Raw genomic sequence first — 12,399 nt, 5'->3', positions numbered from 1 at the left:
TGAACTCATTCCAGTGGACATGGTTGCTTCACCATCTCTTTCTTTCTCTTTTAAGAAGAAACATTGAGTATTCTTGTCAAACAATGACACTTTATGTTTCATGTCTATTGTACTTGATTTGGCTCATGAATGTTGGTAAGCTTTTTCAGGCTTAGGAATAATATACTTACAAACAAATCGAGTAACTGAAGTGGAACGAGTTCACATCAAAGGAACTTTGAGAAGAATAAAGCTTAAATGTACCTTCCAAAACAGTGTAAGAAATTAATTCCCCTCACAATTCCCCAATTGAGAATGCTCACCTATCTGACATCTCTAAAATAGAGAATAACTTTTAAACAATCTACAGTTGAAAATTTTAACTTTTAAATGGCACTATACAATCAGTATTGAACTCACATACATAATAAATGAATCACCTGCCTAATCACATACACACCTATGTATCTAAATTGTGACAGGTCATGAATGATATAAACAAAGTTTCTCTTCTCTAATATCAAAGGTAGAGATACTATAAAGAGTTGATACAGACCAGGGATTGATGTTGATTTTGTGGGTTTAAAAAAAAAGAATTGTTTCTAAAATCTGGTTCACAAGCTATATCTACTCCTTGACCCATATGTTACTGGGTGAAAGTCGCAGACTTTAAATAACCTTGGAGTGAAAGCCAGTATTCACATAGCTTACCATTCGTTTCTTCAGAGCTAGCTTTATTAATTACTTTATTTATTCCCATAAAATACAAACTGAGTAATAATAATAATCATAATACTACTACTACTACTAATAATAAAAATGATAATGATGTCAGCATAGTAGTACAGCACCACCTAATCTTTAGAAGCTCTAAGTGCTTCAGAATATAAGATAACACAAAAATATATAATGATAAAATTACATAAACAACACCATGAAATTACAAAACAAAAACATATTGACATTAATTAAGGAAGTAAAGATAATTAGATCTTTAAATTTGTTCTTGAAGTCAAAATATGTGAGTTTTATAAGCACTCATGAATGAGATCATGGTGTCCAAATGTCTAACGGGCAAGTTATTCCCTGTAGCTGAGCCCTGGTACACAAAAGAATGTTGTCCATATTACTTTGTTTTAACAGTGTGAACAATGAAAATTAGGGTCTCAGAAGAGGATCATTATAAAAGTTTCTAGATCAGATGTACACATGGATGAGGTGAGAGGAATATTTGACCGGAGCCAGTCAGCAAAAACAAGCATAGTGAACAGATTTTGTGTTTGATTCTGGATCAAGCAGGTAGTGAAGATTACAGAGCAGGAGGGATGTGTGTTCAGTTCTTTGTAGTCTAAGGATAATCTGAGCAGCCATGTTTTGAACTTTTGAACCAGATAGAAGTGAATTACAATAGTCCAGTTGTGATTGCTTTTAAAGTGTTCTACTGGCATCAACTGAAAGAAAATTGCAAATTGAACTGATGCATCTCAGCGCCAGATATGCAGCTTTGCATATATTCCTTATACGTTGGTGTAGTATGTTTAAATTTAATGTTGGTATTGCTGATTATACTTATTGTTTGAAGTAAATGGTGTCAATGAGAACATCTTTACATGGGAGCAGGATGGCTTCAATTTTATCATCATTCATCTACATCTTGTTACATGTCATCCATGATTTCACATCGAAAATTCACAGAGTTGAACCAGTGTGCCTTTATGCCACATACTATGTTGGTATATCAGACGTTTCAGCTGTCCATTCCACTCATATCCTCATGCAATCAGTGCAGACCAAGATCTGTTGGCACATTATTTGGTGTGAAACTTTAGTCTGTTATGTTTGTTATTGAGTGTATGTTATAGAAGAATAAATATGGTAAAATAAATTCAAATTCAACCAAATTTAGCCTGAAAAGGATTTTAAAAATCTTGTTCTCTTGATATTAAACTCACTATTGCTTACATTCTGTATTTGGATATTGCTTTTAAGGATGTTGTGTACACTTTGGTACATAACAATCAATACAGATCAGTTTTATGATACAAGTTGACTGATACAATTGTTGCTTTCAGGCCTTAAATTATACATGTATTATGATGAAGTAGTGTTCTTTATTTCAGATCATTTTGTCCCTAAGTATCATCTGATAATTTTTATGTTTTATTCTATAAAATGGAAAACCATTAGATATTATTAATCCATTTCCATATTTCATGCAGCCTTAGAATATAATAGTTTATAACTCTAATGCATGGGAGAGGGCATAAAAGTACACCTTGTTGTAAGCTTGACCACCTTATACTGCAAGCATGGTTTGATTATTAGGGGCATATTTTATTATATTTTACTATATGCAGTTGTCCCTCACTGTAATGGTTTTATGGTCCATATTAAAAGTCCATGATAATAAAATAATTATTATGTGTATGTATTAGTTCACTCTATGGCCAATGTGTGTATTTGTTATATCTAGGAATGCAAAATTGTAGCAGAGATTATCATTTATGGTTGTTAAATTGAATATACTTTGTTATAATATGCTAAGAGCTGAAATTAATTAAGTAGCTACATTTTATAAAAATATTCACGGTGTGAAAAGAACCAGGACGTTATTGTTATAGCATGCCATATCTATATATCTCTCTCTATCTCCCTATATATATATATATATATATATATATATATATATATATATATATATATATATATATATATATATATATATTGTGACAGTTGTACTTCTTTGTAAAATAAAATGGCTGCAAATGATGCCAGATGCCAATAAATTTAGGAAGCTAATATTTTGACCTTCACTAGCTTAAATATATTTTTGTACAGTTTTGTTTTGGGTTTTGTGTAAAATGTAAATCACTTAAAATGTCTGATGCTAGTAATTTTAGAAAAACAATAGCTGACCCTCGCTGGCAGAAATACTTTATTGTTATTATTGTTTGGATTGTGTCCATGAAAATTAGAGCTATCTTTCTTTTCTAATTATAGTATATTGTCTGGTGTTATGGTGATAATCATGTTAACGAATTGTTTGCATAATTTCATTATTAACTTGTTACAGAAAATCATGCTAAATTGTATATAAACTATTCTTGACATATTTTAGTCAGTGTATTTCTGTACAATACAGGTGATCATCACCATATGTTACACTGAGTGGATGGTTTCAAAGACATAAAGTTCCATCCTCAACCTGAACATTATCGCTACACTTATTTAGTGTTAGCTTAGAAGGCCTTGTTATTTGGAATCTAATCTGGTGAATGTGACAAAATTCATTCATTTCCTTTTTAAACCATACCAATATTTGATAGATCTATGCCCCAGTTTACCTTTTTGTCAATCCCACCTTGGCAGAATATTAATATATTTATCAGATCAGTGTCAGTGTCCATGGCCGTAAGAACGCCAATCAACACCTTAAATTAATGTCAGTGTTAATTTGTTTTTTAGATTAAGCTCAATGTTAATATTTTTTTTCCTTGGAGCTAATTTGTATTGGATGTTGTCTTGAAATAAATGTAGTCTGTATCTCAGTGAGTTAATTGTGACTGTTGGTTTTATTCATTCCTAAGCACATGATACACATTCTTGTAAAATCTACAAAATGGGGACATAAGATTTTTACCATCAAATTGGGGACATATTGATCTAAATAAATATTTCAAGAGGGAGATAGGTTTTATTATGCTTTGTCTCTTGCAATAGATCAAAAATTTGTGTGTGTGTGATTGGATTTTTAACATAGCTTTAACAAGCTTTCAGTCATATCGCTATGATATCTGCAGTGTGGCATTTCATAGTGATGTCTAGCACTGGGGCATCATACTGCAAACATGCAGTATGATGTCCCACCCAGTGACATTATCCTGATACCAGGTCAACCAGTCCTAACACTAACCTCTTAATGCTGAGCGCCAAGCGAGGCAGCTGTTAGTACCATTTTTACAAGTATATGGTATGATTCAGTTGGGGTTCAAACCTGTGACCTCCTGCATCTGAGGTGGATGCTCTAACCATTAGGCCACCAGAGCATCCCAATAGATTTGTATTCTGTTTTAAAAATAATATTGTACTTTAACTTTTACCTTCAGGATGGGGAGACACAAATATACATAAAGTGTCAAGATTTATGTAATCGAATCACGGACATTCTAAGTAGCCACAAACAAAATCCATATTTTGCAGTAGTCTCAAGTCAAGTACATAGTTACCTTTCATGTTAATGCACTAAGTGAAAAATAAATAAACATTTTTGTTGAAGTTTTTTGTATTACATTTAATTTATGCATAGGTAAAATTCTGTGTATGCTATTGGAAGAAACCTAGTCATCAGAAGTGTGCAAAAATACAGAAAAGATGTTTCTGTAAAAAATAATCCAATGAAAGAACAACTGAAATCTGCTAGTAAGATTGTTATCATTGGAAATGAAATGCATAGGCAAATATCTATTTTAGTAACAATGACAGAACATTTGACTCAAACAAAATCATAATTCAATGTAGAATGTGTATGGAAGTTCCATGTGATGTCACATATTTTTTTGAATCAGTTTAGGTTACACCTAATGTGTGTCAGTTTCACTACTGGAAGTTGTTGGATATTCATGTAAAAGGATGATTGCCAGATGCAGATTTACTGTATAGTATTTTTGATCAGATATTTGTATTATTTGATTCTGGAACAGTAGACAGTCAAAACTGCATCACATAAGAAACAGCAGATTGTTAAAGCTATTTTACCATATAAAAAGGATGTGATTTGATAATGTTCTGTCATTTGGGAGACCAGTTTATATCCACATACTTTTATGAACAGAGGTAAGTTTATTTACTCCTGGAAGTTAGCATTAAAACCACTCATATATATTAGGTAGATTCCATGTTACAGGTATACAGCCCACACCACCCCCACACCTGCTATATATTAACCGATACCCTTAATTTTATTTGTTGTTGTTGTTTGGGGTTTAATGCCATTTTCAGCACATGATATGCAAATACAGGATGTAACATGTCCATGTGGGATAAACTGGTCATATTAAGACAGATGGGACCTTCTATCCAAATCCTCTTTCAGCAATCAATTTGAAAAATGACTGCCAAAATGCTGACAGTAATAGTAAACACAAACAGTTCCAGAAGGCAGGGTAATGAAAATTTCCCATGATCACAGCCAATCAGTAAAGAGATTACTGTGCAAGCATTTCAAAGGCTTTTTTGAACCAATCAGAATCACATAAGGGATATTTTAACATATTGTAATATCAAATATATTAAACTGTACACACATCTGTCTGCCTCTCTGCCAGGACACATACATGCACACAATAGGGCAGATTACAACTGATAATAATAACATGACAATAACAGAGAGAACCATTATTTGTTATACCTCTATGGTCTTAAGCTAAGTAACAGAAAAGAGCAAAAACCAACAAGTTTTGCAAAATTCAACAAATAATTTATTTCCATAAATACAAAGTGAAAATTTTAAAAGAACTTATAGTATTGTTAATTGAATCCCAAATAATCCGTAAATTTATATTACAATTTCAAGTGCATGAAGTTCCAATTTAATTCCAGTGTTTTCCAAAATAAATTCTAATATAGAATTTGTTGATGTGCCTGTAGTCTTGAATGTGCCATGGCCTGGAATGTTGTGATGTGTTAGCAGTCTTTAAGTGTATCACAATAATATAATTCAAATTGTCCTTGTCTGAATTTCTACAATTCTAAATTAATGACTTGGTCCAAGAAGTATTCATGTACAGTTTGTAATTCCAGTGAATAATCTTTTTAAAAATCCACCCAAATTAAAAACTCAACACAAAAATATGGTTGATCCCACTTTGGATATAAAGGTTGAAATGAGTAATCCTAAGGTAAACAACTTTATATATGCCTCCATCTGACCTATGTTGCAATTACCAGTTTTTGGAAATGCTCAGTCATCTTAATGGAAAATTCCATTTCTGGAACTTTCTAAGGACAGATTCAAGACTGTATCTATAACTAATGCTGAAGTAAACATGTTTACAATGAATAATGATCTTAATATTTATTCTGTGAGCATAATTTCCATACTTTCAAGCTCATTTTGTCGGATGCTTGATCTGGGAATGAGGTTACTTATGAATAATATAGTTTTATACAGAGCTATTTGGAATTTCTTATTGAGGATTTCACCAAGTCTGGCATACAACAAAGAAAACGAATAGTTGAAATTACACTGTATTAAATTGGAGCTTGTTTTTTTAAAATATTTTCAGTGATAAAAATTCAATTGGTCCAAAGAGAAGCTTTAACCTACCGGTAGTAGTTACTTTTTTAATTATTCTGCTGACAATACATTCACCCGAAAGTAAGTTAGCTATATGAAGAACCAAATATTTAATATGCTTTTCAGAATTGATTATGTGACCAATATGGGTTAACTAGAATTCTGAATTTGTTGTATTGTGTCATATCTAAAATAATGTAATGACATTTGGATGTAATCAGGAACTTGATATGAAAACATGACAGTTCTATCATCTCTATAATAATAATAATAATAAATAATAATAATAATAATAATAATAACAATGACCTTATTTAAAGAGGGTAACACAATTAGCTAAAAACTAATCTACCTTGAGGCCCTCATACAAAGGAATTCATTTATTTAAGCTGCATCTCTGAAGCCACTGGATATATTGGGTTTGGAAGAAGGAAATGGAGTGGGCATTTCTAATCTCAACTGGAATACTATTCCAGAGCCGAGTTCCAGAGTATTGGAAACTTTTTTTAAATATCTCCTTATTTGGTTTGGGAATTTTATACTGTTTGGTAGACATGGATCGCAGGTGGGGCATATTACCAGGTAGCCTATGCTGGAATAGTGAAAATAAATATTCAGGAGCACTATTCTGAGATATCCTGTACATTAATTTGGCTTTTCTCAAACAGATTCGATCTTTAGTAGGTAATATTTTTAACGTACCAGCTAAACTTTCCTTGCTTTCTTTCTGGATTGATATTAGCCCAAATGCTCTTTTTTGAAGATGTGCCAGCTTTGCTATGTTATTATCATTTGAATTACCCCATACTGTACTACAGTAGTCCAAATAGGGTTGTATGTAACTGTTATAAAATAGTTTTCTGTGCCTTTCAGGGAGAAAATGTCTTATCCTACTGAGAAGCCATAAACTTGAATTGACTTTTTTACTGGTATGTTTGATATGTTCAGTCCATTATAGGTTATTATCTACCAGAACACCAAGTAGTCTATCATGACAGACTATTTGCAGATTTGTATCCTTCCATGTCAGACATAGTTCATCACTATCAAGATTTGTCCTTCTATGCCGTGTTGAGATAAGTAATATTTTAGTTTTATCAGTATTTACCACCATGCCATTACATGTGCACCAGTTTTCCAGTTTGTTTAGTGCATTCTGTAAAAAAATTTCGTGCTCATGCTTTGTGTTTTGGATGTCTGTCAATGTTGTGTCATCTGCATAGAGATCTGTAGATGATATTGAGTCTCTTAGTAAAAGTGGTAGGTCATTAATAAATAAAATGAATAGTAGTGGACCTAGAATTGAGCCTTGTGGTACTCCATATCTAATTGTTTCAGGTTCAGACAGAACATTATTTATGTAAACATGTTGTGTTCTCTCATTTAAGTACGAAGTAAACCATCTAACTGTTCTTTCATCACACTGGTAGATTTTCAGTTTCTTCAAAAGGATTTCATGATCCACCATGTCAAAAGCTTTCCTGAAATCTACAAATACAGTTCCTATTATTCTACCTTGGTCAAGTGCTTGAAGCCATTTATCAGTTAGGGAGATCAAGGCAGTCTCACAGGAATGGTTCTGTCTAAAGCCTGATTGATTAGGGTGTAACAGCAAGTGTTTGGTTAAATATGACATGAATGAGTCATGGACATGTTTTTCAATCAATTTTGACAAGTTTGGTAGTATTGAGATTGGTCGGTAGTTATCAGCATCATCCTTAGAACCAGATTTGTGAATAGGAGTTACTTTTGCAGTTTTCCATATTTTGGGGACAGATGAGGTTGCAGTACTTAAATTAATTATGAATGTTATGCTATCTACAATAGCAAAGGCAGAAAAATTAATGAGTTGTGGACCAATCTGATCAAGTCCTGTAGCTTTCTTGGTATCAAGTTCACTGAGACATTTTTTAACAAAGTTTTTTGACACTGGTGGGATAGAGAAACATTCCTCCTTAGAGATTTTGCTGCTGCAGAACTTTTTTAGTTCATTAAAGTTGTTTTCTTTCACTGGCTCTTTTAACTTTGTGGTAATGTTGATGAAAAAATCATTGAAAACATTTGCAATGTCAGTTTCATCAGTGACTATGGTGTCATTTACCAGAAGTGAGTGAATTTTATTTGTCTGTTTTTTGTGCATTCCTCCAGTGAGTTCATTGAAGACTTTCCAAATGGAGTTTGTGTTGCTGTTTTTGTTTTCAAGCAATGATTGATAATAAGTTTTTTTATAGCTTTTTTAATCATACTTGTTAATTTTATTTCTCCATACTTTATATTGTGCATGGTTTTCCATAGCCTTGAATTTGTCTCATATTTTCATAGCATCTAGGATTTCAGTAGTAAGCCAATTAGGTTGAATTTCAGTCTTTACTCGATGTACTTTCAGTGGTGCATGCTTAGATACTACATCCATAAATAAGTCAGTCCACACCCTCATGGCTTCATCTATGTCATCCAAATTTTGGATCATACTCCATGGAACTTTATATAGGTCATTGAGAAATTGTTCTTCATTAAAAGTTTTGAACGATCTGTAAGTGATTGTTTTATGTGCAATTTTCTTATTTTTCTTGCATTTAACCTTTCTTGTCAAAAAAGTAGGATAGTGGTCACTAAGACCAACATTCGGTACATTAACACAAGCCACATTGTCTGGTAGATTGGTATAAATGTGATCAATAAGAGTGCTTGATTTTTCTGTTACACTTGTAGGCTCATTTACCAGCTGGTCTAGGCCTAATGATTCAATAAATTCCATCCAGTTGTTCCTTATTTGAGTATTGAGAAGGTCCTTATTTATATCTCCAAGTATATATGTTTCTTTCTCCTGTGCTGGAACATTTTCCATTTGTTTCAAAAAGTTGTTATTCCAAAATGCTTTGGAGGAAGGTGGTCTATAAATGAAACCAGCTAGGAAAGATTTTGCATTATTTTGAAAGATTTCCACCCAGATACTCTCAATTTCATGTGACTCCAAGTCAAGTTGCCTTTTTACATTTACATCTTCCCTAATGTATACAACAAGACCCCCCCCCCCCACTGTCTCTCTGTCCCTGCGAAATGGCTTATTGTAGCCTTGACAGTGAAATAGATCATCATTGTGGTTAGCATTTAATTTGGTTTCAGTGAGTCCTGAAACGTGTATATTATTTTCCTTGAAAGACAACATTAACTTAATCTGGTCTATCTTTCCCACTATACATTGTACATTTAAGTGACCTATGTTAAAACCTTTTGTATTTAGTTTCATATCAATTATATTTATGTCATCATGCAATGGGGTACTCACTGAGATTGTCTCCATACTACTTTTATCATTATGACATCCTATTTCTATATTTAAATGTTCAGATATATTAGCATCTTCAAAGTCACATACAAACCCTGAAAATCTATTTACATTTGCATCAACAATAGTGTCCATTGAATAGTTAGAGTCAAGAGTCCCACTGGGTACATTTAGATTTTTTTGTAAATGAAGCATTGGCATTCTCCTTTTTGCCAGCTTCCTAATATGTATACATTGATCGACAAAGTCTTTGTTTGTGTCCATATTTATGGCACCTGAAACACTCGATATGTTTGCCATGATGGCATACCTGTGTCATGTGCCCAGTTTCTCCACAGTTGAGACAGCACTCTTCATTAAAGTGCTTAAAAATGGAGGCATACATGTTAATATTTCTCAGTAGCTGAGAGGTTCCTTTTCTGCTTAGATGAATTTTGTCTCCGTGGTAGAGACTAAGGTTGACATCCTGATTCTGAAGAAAGAAAGATGTGTATTGTGGAATGTACTGTAAGTTGAAGTCTTCATATAGGTCAATTATCAGATCATTCATTTCTTTGGCCTTGGTGTCCACACGAGGAGGTAGTCCCGATATCATTAATTTACATGTATTTGGGCTGCAATACCTAGCAGCATACAATAAACTTTCAAAATCTGTTTTGAGTTGATTTAGTGACCTTCTCTCACAGGCATCATTTCCACCTACTAAAATAATAATTTGTTTGTATTTGGTGTGTCTGTGATGTTGTTGATTTTTGCACCTCTTAGAGTCTGTACATCTGATTTAAAAAGTCTTCTTGGTATTATACTTTTCAAAATTGAGGAGCCAATTATTAGAGTCCTATCTTTTCTGGCTTGTGATGTCGTGAGTTGGACTCTGGATTGTATTTCAGACACATATCTTGGAGGAAGGGGTGCTGAAATTGGTGTTTCAGTTGTGTGAACTACTCGTGTTAATTTTGACACATTTGTCTGAGCACTGGGAAATGCAGTTGTTGGTGAAGGTAACAGACTTGTCTGAACTGCGGGCCATGGATGTACACTTATTGCTGTTGCAGGTGTGACACATGACTGAGAGGGGGGTACTGTTGTTTGCAATGCAGGATTACTTTGGGCATCAGTTTTTATTTACATGGTTATTTTAAATTTTCTTTTGGCTGGTACTGGGATTGTCTGTGTCTGAGCATCTGATACTGTTGATATTTGGGAGTCTGTCTAAATTGCTGTTTCACATGAGGTTACTTGCTCATTAACCTTTCCCTGTGCTGATTTAATAGCATGTAACTGTAGTTTTAATTCTTCAATTTGGGCCTCCAATTTCCTAATTGTTTTTTGATGTACACACATGAAGAAATCATTAAGGCTTAAGCCATAACTGCTGTGGTCATGATTTATGGAGCGTGTAATTGCCTGACACTCTGGAGGGGTGTTAATTTTATTGCCTGAGTCAGTTTGGTCAAAGACTTTAGGAGCTGTTTCATGTTTGGTACTACATCTAGTTACTGATGTAGATGTCAGCATATAACTGCCTTTAGCATGGGTATTCTCATCCTTTCTACATTTACAGATAATATGATCTAACCATGTGAGACTGTTCAGCCCCTGTATATGTAAGACACATGTTGTTTTATACAATGTAGCTGTCACAGTGTTTTTCTCTTGTGTTCTGTAGATAATACCATTTTGTACACTTGAACTGCATGAAGTCATGCAAGGTTCTGAATCCAATATCTGTTTTACAAATTCAAACTTTTGTGGATCTATATTCACAGTGATACTGTATTTATTATGTTTTGACCCTCAAGAATTCTGGATAAATGTTGGCCATATTGGAATCACTCCAAATCATCATCTGCACCATTCTTTTCAATTTTATTTTGAAGATGACTTTCCTGCATGGGATTATCTGTGTGGCTCTGATCATCAGGTATATCAGATATACTAAAGCCAGAGAATGATTCAGAAAAGGTTGAGCTGAGTGTGCTGAGTAAGGAACGTACAAGGCTGGTATTTAAATATGTTTCCATGATTCTGATATTTTCAGCTTGTTCATAGCAGTGATAGCAAAAGTATATCAAATCCTTATTTATGACTAGCACATATCCATAAACTTTTGAATGAAACTTGCATAATGTGTTTGAGTTGGTATCAACTGAAGTTCAGATATGGTAGGTATAGTTCAATTTCAAGTATATCCACTTCGGTAGCCATCTTGGATAACCAAAAATCCTTTGTTTTGAACAGGTTTCCAAATTCACGTGAATACATGAACATGTGCACATAAAACTTCACTTACACTAACTTAATATTGTCATAAATCCACAGTATAAATTATGGCTACTGGTATTAGCATATTTAACACCAGTTTTTACACCAAGTTCATTGAATTGAGTGGAGCTGTGTTAAGACCATATATACATGGCAGCCATCTTGTGCATAGTGCTGTCTATTAACATTTGATAGAAGAAACAAAACATTTAGTATCAAACCTGGTCAAAATTTATTTGTATCTGTAGAAATCCATATGTGTCTAAGCTCAGTGAAATAAAAAAATCCAAACAGTGACTTGTGAGATCACCATGTTTTCAAACTTGTCAAGCAGGACAAATAACTTGTTACAAGAATTGTTTTAGTGAAAACTTGATGTCACTGTCACCATTTGTTGAAAAAGATCAGTAGCGATGACATTTCTGAGATAACAACTATAGTTGTAATGTTGGATGTTTGATTAGCACAATTTCCATTCTGAACCAGCTACATATTGTTATGTATTTAAGCAAAAATCCCACATCTATATGACCATTTATTCAGAAGTAGTCATTAAAAGATGATTTGAAGA

The sequence above is a fragment of the Sinohyriopsis cumingii genome, chromosome 7, assembly GCF_028554795.1.
Source record: "Sinohyriopsis cumingii isolate HCF-2022 chromosome 7, ASM2855479v2, whole genome shotgun sequence".
NCBI classification, from domain to species: Eukaryota; Metazoa; Mollusca; class Bivalvia; order Unionida; family Unionidae; genus Sinohyriopsis; species Sinohyriopsis cumingii.
This window is presented reverse-complemented; position numbering follows the sequence as displayed.